Here is a 10468-nt window from a genome sequence, read left to right as displayed (position 1 = left end):
GCGCTGATCCCGGCGCACACTGACGTCAGTGTGCAGCCAGGATCCTCCTCCCCGAGTCCCCTGCTCATTAGTTCCGCAGGAGAGGACTCTGGGAGGAAGCGTGCCGGGCTGCATACTGACGTCAGGGCAAGCAGAGAGAGAGCGACGCTGACAGCAGGGAGGAGGTAAGTAAATGGGTTGGGAGGGCTGTTTATTTCTGGGGGGGCTGCTTACTACTGGGGGGGCTGCTAATTACTGGGGGGGCTGGTTATTACTGGGGGGGACTGCCTATTACTGAGGGGTGGGGGCTGCTTACAACTGGGGGGGCTGCTTACTACTGGGGGGGCTGCTTACTACTGTGGGGGCTGCTTATTACTAGGGGGGCTGCTTACAACTGGGGGGGCTGTTTACAACTGGGGGGGCTGCTAATTACTGGGGGGGGCTGCTTACAACTGCGGGGGCTGCTAATTATTGGGGAGTTGGCTGGTTATTACTGGGGGGGCTGCCTATTACTGGGGGGGCTGCTTATTACTGGGGGGGGCTACTTATTACAGGGGATGTATTATACTGCCCTATGTGTGTACTGCCAGGACATTCTAAATGTCATAATTGAATAGGTATGCACTAAACTCCAACCCCCTTCATAACCCCGCCCCATATAACCAAAGCCCCGCCCATGTCCCGCCCAACCCTACCGGGCCTTGTAAAAATGTTCTTGCTTGAAGCCGGTCCCTGGTGCCTAAAAGGTTGGGGATCACTGCACTAGATAATCTCTGAATAGGTGGAAAGGAGCGACAGGTTTAGCAGCTTTTCCCCCAGCCTGTCAATATGTGTATGTAGGAAAAGCCTTGTCTCACCTGCCTGGACAAGAGCTGTGTTGTGATGTAAATAACCCCCCATTCTTTCTCTCCCACCTGTATGTGTTGGGTGGTATTAGCATGAGGATGCTGACCCTGCAGGTGTTAATTAAGTTCAGGAAAACCCCTCTTGTATTAATTTCCTCTTCCAGACTAGCCGGGGCCGAAGGAATCCATATTGGGGAAATCTTTAATAAGAACATTTGGTCATGTGAAGGTCCCAGCCGCATATGATTTAGATTTTCAAAATCGTGTGTCCCTGATGGACAAAATGCATCCACTCGCAGTGCGTTAAGTGCTCAGGAACCCTTTCAAATTACGTAACCCCATCACTGGTTGGGATTGCGCCTGTCCGTTTGGTACTCACACGTAGCTAAAATCATAAACGGAAATATGGCGGGCATATCCTCACGATCGGAGGCTCTCCCGCTGAGATATGACCAAACATAAATAAATATGATTCCTCAGAGCTCCTACAAGACCAACCCTCCATTCTCTGTATGACCTCAGAAGGGGCGGAGAGGAGGTGTGTACTAGGGACCCTTTAAAATGTGGGCCCCCTCAGGTCTCATTTGTCGATCCACGGAGCTATACTGCGGTATATGGACTTTCCTATGTTCTGGCTCTCCGCCGCCCAGACCCCTTTGGGCCGTGTATCCCAACATCTGGTAACTTTCTTTTAATTTCTCCTGTTTTATTTTAAATCTGCTGAGTGTGTATTCATACTATATTCCTTATTCTCCCATGTAACAACCTTTTTCTTTGTATACCTTTGTACATTCTGTATGTATTGCACTGCTAGACCTTTTTCTAGAATAAAACTACAATTTATCAATTCAAGCCTTGTCCGTTTTAACAACGAACCGTAATACTCCGAAGATTGTGTTGATAATTTATAGATCGGGTCCAATGCCTGTGAACATTGGTGGTGGTGGCAGCTGTGTATGGGTATTGTGCAGCTCTGGTTAGAACGGATCAGGCAGTGATTTGAGCTTTCGCTTGGCATGCATGCAGAAGCACCCAGGAAGCTAGGTACAAATCAGCCTGTATTCTAACGACTCCACGCTTACAATACCGCTAGAGTGATCGAGGACTGAGGTGGGATCGATAGGTATCGTCCCCCTCTCCCTCTCCTGTGTCCGGTACGTGACGGCCATAACCCTAGAATACCAACCAGCAACAGAATCAACACAACAAATATTAACTTCACACAACCGTCCCGCACGCATATTAACAGCTCAGCCCTAACAACCAATCAGGTTGAAATAGTCAATCCAAACAACCAATCAGGTTAAATCAGCCAACCCAAACAACCAATCAGGTTGCTCGAATCGCTGAATACGGCTGAGCTGTTACAGAAATTGATAATATGCGTCCCGCACCCCACCGTATGTTTCTGCATATATAAAGAAGCTTGATAATTAACAATAGCCGTGTACTTGTGTTAAAGACTGAGACTGCAAAGGCCGACAAACCGTGATAGGGTTGCCAAAGAGCAAAATCAGCACTGCTCGTGTTTGCACTGCTGCTTGAAAATGTGTTGCAGCATTTTGAAACTGTATGTCAAGTTAAAGTGAATGTACCGCTGAATCCCATACAGGTGACTGCGCCACTGATTCAACCGACAGATAAAGCTTATTGTTGTTTTCCGAATTTCGTGCTCCGTCTCCTAATATACTTGTAGGGTCCCCCACTTTCACTTTCAGTGGAACTGCAGAGATAGCCAAGTGGAAAAATGCTCAGGTATTTCCATCAGCCCAATTGAAATGAATGGTAGCCACACATGCTTGGCCATTGCTCCATTGATTCTGACCATTGAATGGTGTGGAGCGACCCTGCAATAACAGGCAAAAGAGGACACGATACCTCCATTCCCGAGATCGGTGGAAGTTTTGGTCATGACTCCTATCAGTGATTGGCAGCTACCTATGTATAACTGTACATACAGCAAGAGCTTTCAATCACTAATAGTGCCGCCCACTGAATTCCTAAACTCAGAATGAACAGAGATGTAAATGAGTAAAATTTAAAGGGGTTGTCCCGAGGCAGCAAGTGGGTCTGTACACTTCTGCATGGCCATAATAATGCACTTTGTAATGTACATTGTGCATTAATTATGAGCCATGCAGAAGTTATAAAAAGTTTTATACTTACCTGTTCCGTTGCTGGCGTCCTCGTCTCCATGGTGCCGACTAATTTTCGCCCTCCGATGGCCAAATTAGCCGCGCTTGCGCAGTCCGGGTCTTCTGCAGTCTTCTATGGGGCTCCGTGTAGCTCCGTGTAGCTCCGCCCCGTCACGTGCCGATTCCAGCCAATCAGGAGGCTGGAATCGGCAATGGACCGCACAGAAGAGCTGCGGTCCACGGAGGAAGAGGCCATCTTCAGCAGTGAGTAGAGAAGTCACCGGAGCGCGGGGATTCAGGTAAGCGCTCCGGTGAGCTTTCTTTACCTCCCTGCATCGGGGTTGTCTCGCGCCGAACGGGGGGGGGGTTGAAAAAAAAAAAAACCCGTTTCGGCGCGGGACAACCCCTTTAAGTTAGGGCTCCCGCACACTTACGTTTGTATTTTTGTCAACGCGATTGTCAATGGGACTTTCTAATATTAAAAACGCAACGCAATGCAGTGCAACTTGCGTTTTTGGTGCATTTAACATTAGAAAGTCCCATTGACAATCGCGTTAACAAAAAACGCAAGTGTGTGGGAGCCCTCATACTGAATCTTTTCCCACAAAACTATATATCAATCTGCTCAGCTCCTCCTGCTCTATAGCATGCTACCTGCAGAATGTACTGCATGCTCAAGCTGACAGGTTCCCTTTAAGGGTATGTTTACATGGGGCAGAGATGCTGCGGAATGTGCTCAGCAGAAAGTCCACATCCAAAACAAAGTGAAATTCAGCTGGGTACCCACAGCTTATTTCAGAAGATACAGTGCTCACCTCACTGATATCGGACCTCTCTCCTGCATACTGTAATATACATATATAGAAGAGAACTTCGATGACCAACCTCTCTTCTGCACAGTGTTAGAAACCTGCGTCGGATCCCGCCCAACATGGGAGCTATGCAGGGAAATCTCAATGTCAGGCGAGGTCTGACACTGGATTAGAAAGGTTAATACTTAGTGGGGCTCCTTTGGCTCTAGTGACATTGAATACTATCCATGATATACTTTCTACTAACATCTGATATGCCAACTGGTCCTGAGAACATTTGTCAAGTTCTCTCGAAGAAGACGGACGCTGTTCATAATCCCTGGCCCAACATTCCAGTTCATTCCAAAGATGTTCAGTAGGTTCAGGTTGGGACTCTGTGCAGCCAGTCCAATCGTAGAACATCCATATCCTCAAACCAATGTAAAACAGTGTTGGATTTGCTGGAAGTATTGCTGAACATTCCCTGGAGTATTGCTAGATTGTTGGCATCACATTATTGTTTGCAATGTCAAGGTTCACCTCCGTGTTCATGGTTCTTGCCAACACAATGAAAGCTCTGCTGTACAAAACTGTTGGCACAACATACTGAGGCAAAAGGCATTCCCCATCATCCTCCACACCCAGGTATGTCCATCTGATTTGAAAATGGAGTAGTGTGATTCGTCACTCCATAGAACGTTCTTCTATTCCTGAACTGTCCAATGATGAAGCTCCCTGCACCATTGTAGATGGGCTGATGCACTGTGCTTTAGGATGGTTGGCTTGTATGCAGCGGCATAGCCTGTATATCCAATAACATGTAGTTCCCGTCACAAACTATGGCTGATGCCTCAAAGGGTCTGTGTCTAATGTAGCATGGTTTAGGACACGTGACATGCTAATAAGACATGATCCATTCTACTGATAGGGGTGTTCACATACCATTGGTAGGATAGTGTACTTCCATAGAAGTACTGCACTTCCGCATACCTCCATATCAGTAAGGAGAGTTTATCAATGTGCCACCTTTATTTAACACCAGTCCTAATTGATTACTATGCGTAATACATCCATTATTTTATTGCATGCTCTTTATATGGCATATAAAAAGGAGACTGATGGTGCTTTTTGTGATCATCACTGAACCTAAATTCTCATCTCATTAATCATGTCAAGTTACGTAGCCAATACAGAAATACCGCCCTATGTATTTAATCTTGACCGTGTTTAAGTCCTATAAGCTGTCCCACTTACACAATGACTATTTCCCTTGCACATTCCAGCAATTCCAGCTCTGAGACTTTGCGTCATAAACATTTGCATTTAATTAATGAGTCTTTAATTGCTGAGATAATCATATACCATTATCACAGACTAGCATCTTTTCTAAACACGAAATAGTCTGTTAGGACTTATACACACGGACGATTTTCAGATCTGTATGCAGTCCGTATTTGTAACAGACTGCACACAAACAGTGCATTGTCACAATACTGTTAACGAAGCTACTGAGACGTGTTTTTTTTTTTCACACGGACCCATGGTCTATGTAAAAAAAACTTGCTGAATATCCGATTCTGGTCTTATTTCTTGGATGTCAGAGCTGTCTGCAGGAATATTGGCCCATGCAGACAGGTGAGCTTCTTGCGGTTGCTGCAGATTAGATGGAGGTCCTGACATGTTCTGAATGGCTGACAGGAATGGGTCATCAATGCATGCTGCTTGCGCTAAATTATTACCCTCCCATCAGCATGGTTCAACAGAAATCCAGATTTATCTGATCAAGTGAAGTTTTCCTCTGCTCAGTGATCTAATTTTATTTAGGTTTATTTTATGTCCTTGCAATAGAACATCACTATTAATACACAACTATGGCTATATGGCTGTGTACGAGCCATAACTTTACTATGATTCGCTATGAAATGCTTCTTTTAGTAGGCTTGGATGCTGACAGAGCAAGGGACGCTCGTGATCAGCTCCTGACAAGTGCTAAAGTTTGCTATAAAAGAAATATGTATTATAGGTGCTTCAGAAAAGAAGCTTGAAACACCATCTTGCCTGTTTCACGTGTATTCTTATCCGATGCATCGTATATACAATAAGGCATACCTGATTGATGAGGCTACGCTACCCTTTGAGCATCACCTGAATTAAGTGATTACTACAACAGCAGCAATGGTAATTGAAGTGGTCCTCAGCTGTTATAGCCTATTTGTGCTAAGTGTGGCAACTTGGGGGTATTTAGCTCACAGGAACACCATCTTTCCTCCACCTAGATGGTTGATCACACCTTAAAAAACTTGTGTGTCACAGCTTGTCGGTCGTGACAGCGCCATGGTATGGTGGCCTTGACGCAGGCCAAAACCTGTTGCCTTGTTATGCAGGATAAGGGTTATAGCACCATGTGTAGAGACTGCTGGGTGCTGTCTCTCTTTACTGCATGGATGCATGCTGGATTAGCCATGCCTGAGAGAAGGTTGGAGGTTGGGTTCTCTAATTACTGCCAGTTCTCAGGTGTAGAGTAGCTTTATATTCTTACCCCTCCCTTTGTTCAATGCTGCTTATTCAGCTTCATAGAGGAGTAGTGGAGATTGGAATTCCACTGAGCTAGGTGTACCGCTAGGTCCAGATAAGTTGCTGCGGTTTACTTTTCAGTTGTATTTCGGTTTTCATTTCTGTTTTGCTTGGCTGTTCAGTTTGTCTCTCCAGGGGTCTCTCTAGGGACAATCAAGGCACAGGAAGAAGACAGTGGGGCTGCCTCTATCGAGGCGATTATTTCTCTTCACCCTCCCTGCTAGGTTAGGGCCAGGCTTCCTTCTCCCTGGAGTGGTGCTATTGTTCAGCATAGTGTGGTGCGCACTGTTCTAGAGTGCATGGTATTGTCAACTGCAGTGGTTGTGAACGCCATCCTGCGTCCGTGCTGACCGTGGTGCTTGTGTGCTGCACGGACGTGACATTGTGTCCAGACCAGAATTGTTCATCAATTTATTTACCCAGCAGGGTGTCATCCAAGGAGCCATCAACTCTTGTAAGGATCGTGGTTTTCAGCCACCATTTGGCTCTTCACCTCAGAGCTACAGTCTCAGGGCTTATTTACATGAGCGTATATTGGCCTCGTTTTCACGGCGGACGATATACATGACCATCTGATGCATTGGATTCCAATGTAGCAGTTCAGATGGCCGATTTTCGGGTGCATAAAAACGGTCGGCTGAAAAAGATATCACATATGGTGCACATTCCAGTCAGCCGTTTTTACTCCAGCTGGAAAAAAAGTTCTGGAACTATCTTCTGGCCGGAATACACCGGCCGGTCCCATAGCCTCCTCTGGGAGCCTATTAGAGCTACCGGAAAAGGGAGGTGGGATGGAGTCTAGCAGAGGCTCTAATAAATTCCCTCCCCCTTCTCCACTCCTTGCCAGCTTTTGGCAAAGGGAGAGGGCGGAGCGGGAGATTAACACACTAGCTCCCGCCCATTACCGCCCCTTCCCTTTGCCGACAGCCAGCAAGGTGCAGAGAGGGGGCAGGAAGGAGGGGGGAGTTTAGAGGAGCTAATCTTTCTCCCCTCGCCTGATGGTATCCCGGGCTTGGCATATACACGCTGCACCCAGGCTGTCTGAACTGGGGTATATACGGGAGATGCAGCCATGACTTGGTCATGGCTGCCTTTCGTTCATGCGATTTTTGGCCGAGCTGCAGCCGTGACACCTCTTTCTCAGGCCTCATTCACACAAGCGATTTGCGCTGCTATGTTACCCACGCAAAAAAATTGTGACTATTAGAACCAATGGTTTCCTATGGAAACATTCAGACAAACAATCTTTAGCCTCACAAAAAAGAAAAATCACACCTGAAAATATAGGTCTTCCCCTATCTTTTAATCGAAAAACGATGGAACCTCCTTAGGCTCCTATGGTAGCTGCAGAAAATGGGAGGGGGAGGAAGGTTAGCTGCATCCAACTCCTGGAAAGGAAGGCAGGTGCCTTGATTTAAAGGGGTTGTCCCGTGAGAGCAAGTGGTGTTAAGCACTTCTGTATGGCCATATTAATGCACTTTGTAATATACATCGTGCATTAAATATTGGCCATACAGAAGTTATACCCTTACCCCTCTGGTGCTGGCGTCCCCGTCTCCATGGCGCCGACTAAAGCGCAGAAGACCTCAGCAGCGTGAGCACGCCGGAGCCAGACAGAAGAGGGCAGACAGCGCCAGCGCGTCTAATCCCGGCAGAAGGCAGCTTTAGTCGGCGCCATGGAACCTGGTTCTCGCACGCATTGAGTTCTTCATAATATTTAAATAGTGCACTTCCCCTTCCTGTATGTTTTTGTGTGAACTAATTATATCAAATGATGCAACCCCATCTTCTTTTAGGTGCACATTCCTTCAAGCATTTGTCATACACAAAGCACTTCCAACTTGTTCCTGCTTCTGTGGAAAACCATATTGCATTATGCACTATTTTGTACTGATTGATTGATCGTATAGGTTTTGTGCGTCATTCTAACATGACCCAACTGCTGCAGGCGCCGAACGGGGCCCTCCTGCTGGTCTCCAAAGCTCCAATGCTCTTGCTTCAGTCCTCAGCTGCTTCCTGGTAATGGGGTTTGTAAACCACGCCTCCAGGAAGCAATGGCTCTGAATGGTTCTCAAGTGCTGCAGCTCAGCCAATCAATACAGCGCTCGAAGAACCAATCACAGCCATCGCATTGGTTCATTGAACGCTGCATTGATTGTTTCTCAAGCACCTTGGCTAAACCAATCAGAGCCATCGCTTGCTGGAGGCGGGGTTTACGCACCCTATTATCTATTACCAGCAATCAATCTTCTGTTGGCGGCTGAGGACTGAAGCAAGAGCGCCAGAGCTCCGGAGAGCAGCAGGAGGGATCTTCTAGGACCTGTTAGGTAATGTATTGCTTTTTTTAATGTAGTGTAGCTAGAGCTTATTTTTGGGATAGGGCTTATATTTCAAGCCTCCCTCCCCACAAAAATCAGGGTAGGGCTTATTTTAGGGGTAGGCTTTTATTTGGGGGGAAACTCTGTATATACAGCGCATTCCTTATTAAGGAATATTGACATTGTAGAGGGATGTTCCCCACTCAAGACCCTCCTATGAGCCAGAGCAAAGACTCACTCTATAAGAGCACCTCGTCAGTCTCAGAGTGTGTTCTCATATGTGTTCACATTTACATAGCCGATATTCTCGTGCAAGTTTTGTGTGTTGAGAAATACATAAAAATATACCCCATTGTCTCTTTTCACATGTGCATTTTTTCTCTGGCAGCAATGCTATGGCACAGAGAAAATACTGCTTGTCCTATTCTCTTTTGAGAAAGCAGAAAACTCGGCCACTGTTTCCAATGGGTGAGAAAAAGAATGGCATCTCACTCGCATATACATGTGAGCTTCATGTAGGTGTGATGTGAATTTTTAATTTTCCTATTGAAAATCAACTAGCACATGAAAAACATTTGTGAAAATTGCATGTTCAGCAATGCAGAGCAATTTTCTTGCAAAATGCATTGCCCTCGCATGTAAAATCGCAGAGATGCAAGCTCTATATCGGTCTGAGTTTCTCGGATGGATATTGCGCTTGCAAATATAACCTTAGGGGCCTCTCACATGGGAGCGAATTACACCTCTGGATGCAGCCAAGTCCAGAGCTGTGGAAATCCACACAAAAATCTACAGTTCTAAGGATAAGAAATGACAGGCAGGTTTTAAGCCATTTTCAATTGCACATCAAAATCCAGTTTGGCACTTATCCACACATACTTCGTTAGTCACTGACCTCACAGATCTGGTCGCAAGTAGCCCGTGATATAGTGTCCTCTCATCTACATGTTCTACACAATTTCTGAGGGAGAAAAGTCAGGCATGTACTACTTAGACTACCTTTGGCTGCACACTGTGCCACCCAATATGGTGGCTGGGTTTTGCTTCCAGACACGTCTGGCTCACTTGTTGCATCATTAGCATAATAAATGTTTGTATCAAACTACTAAGGACCACTTGACCGTGAATATGTATGTTTGTGTGTGGGTGCTTCTCATGCTCCGCCCTGGTGATATAATCACTCTGCCCCCCTTGTGATGTCATTGAAGGTCCTACAACATATATAACATACAGAGCCTAACCGACAGAAGAACAACACACTTGGACCTCTTGGAAGGGGAGGACAAAAATAGAACACTGAGAATACAGCTAAGCCGTTATTATCTCAGACACAACTCAGCGGTCCTGACAGAAGACCCTGACCTACCTCCACCACAGAGATCCGGTGGGCTGAAGGACCTGTGGGGACATCACTGCTGTAGGAGGAGCCATCATGCAGTTTGGTAAAAGAGATCCGGTGGGCTGAAAGACCTGCAGTGACGTCACTGCTGTGGGAGGAGTCATTGTGCAGTTTGGTAGAAAGTACTGTATACTGGATAAGCTGACAGCAGCCACTAGAACCTGTGATGACATCACCGTCATGTGATCACCTGTGTGGGTGGAGTCAGGGAATCACATGAACAGGGGCTGATCACTGTATCCAGGAGTCTGCTGAGCTGGTGATGTCTGGAAATCAGCATGGATGTACCACAGCTGTATGTGTGTGTGATGCGTGTGAATCAGGATGCATGTAGTAGAGCTGTGTGTGATGTGTGGGGATCATAATAGATGTACCAGTACTAGTCAATCATCATGTAGGCAGTCTTTACCGCCTAGCGTCAGTGCCC

This window comes from Eleutherodactylus coqui, chromosome 6, assembly GCF_035609145.1.
Source record: "Eleutherodactylus coqui strain aEleCoq1 chromosome 6, aEleCoq1.hap1, whole genome shotgun sequence".
Classification (NCBI taxonomy): domain Eukaryota; kingdom Metazoa; phylum Chordata; class Amphibia; order Anura; family Eleutherodactylidae; genus Eleutherodactylus; species Eleutherodactylus coqui.
Note: the sequence above shows the minus strand (reverse complement) of the source record.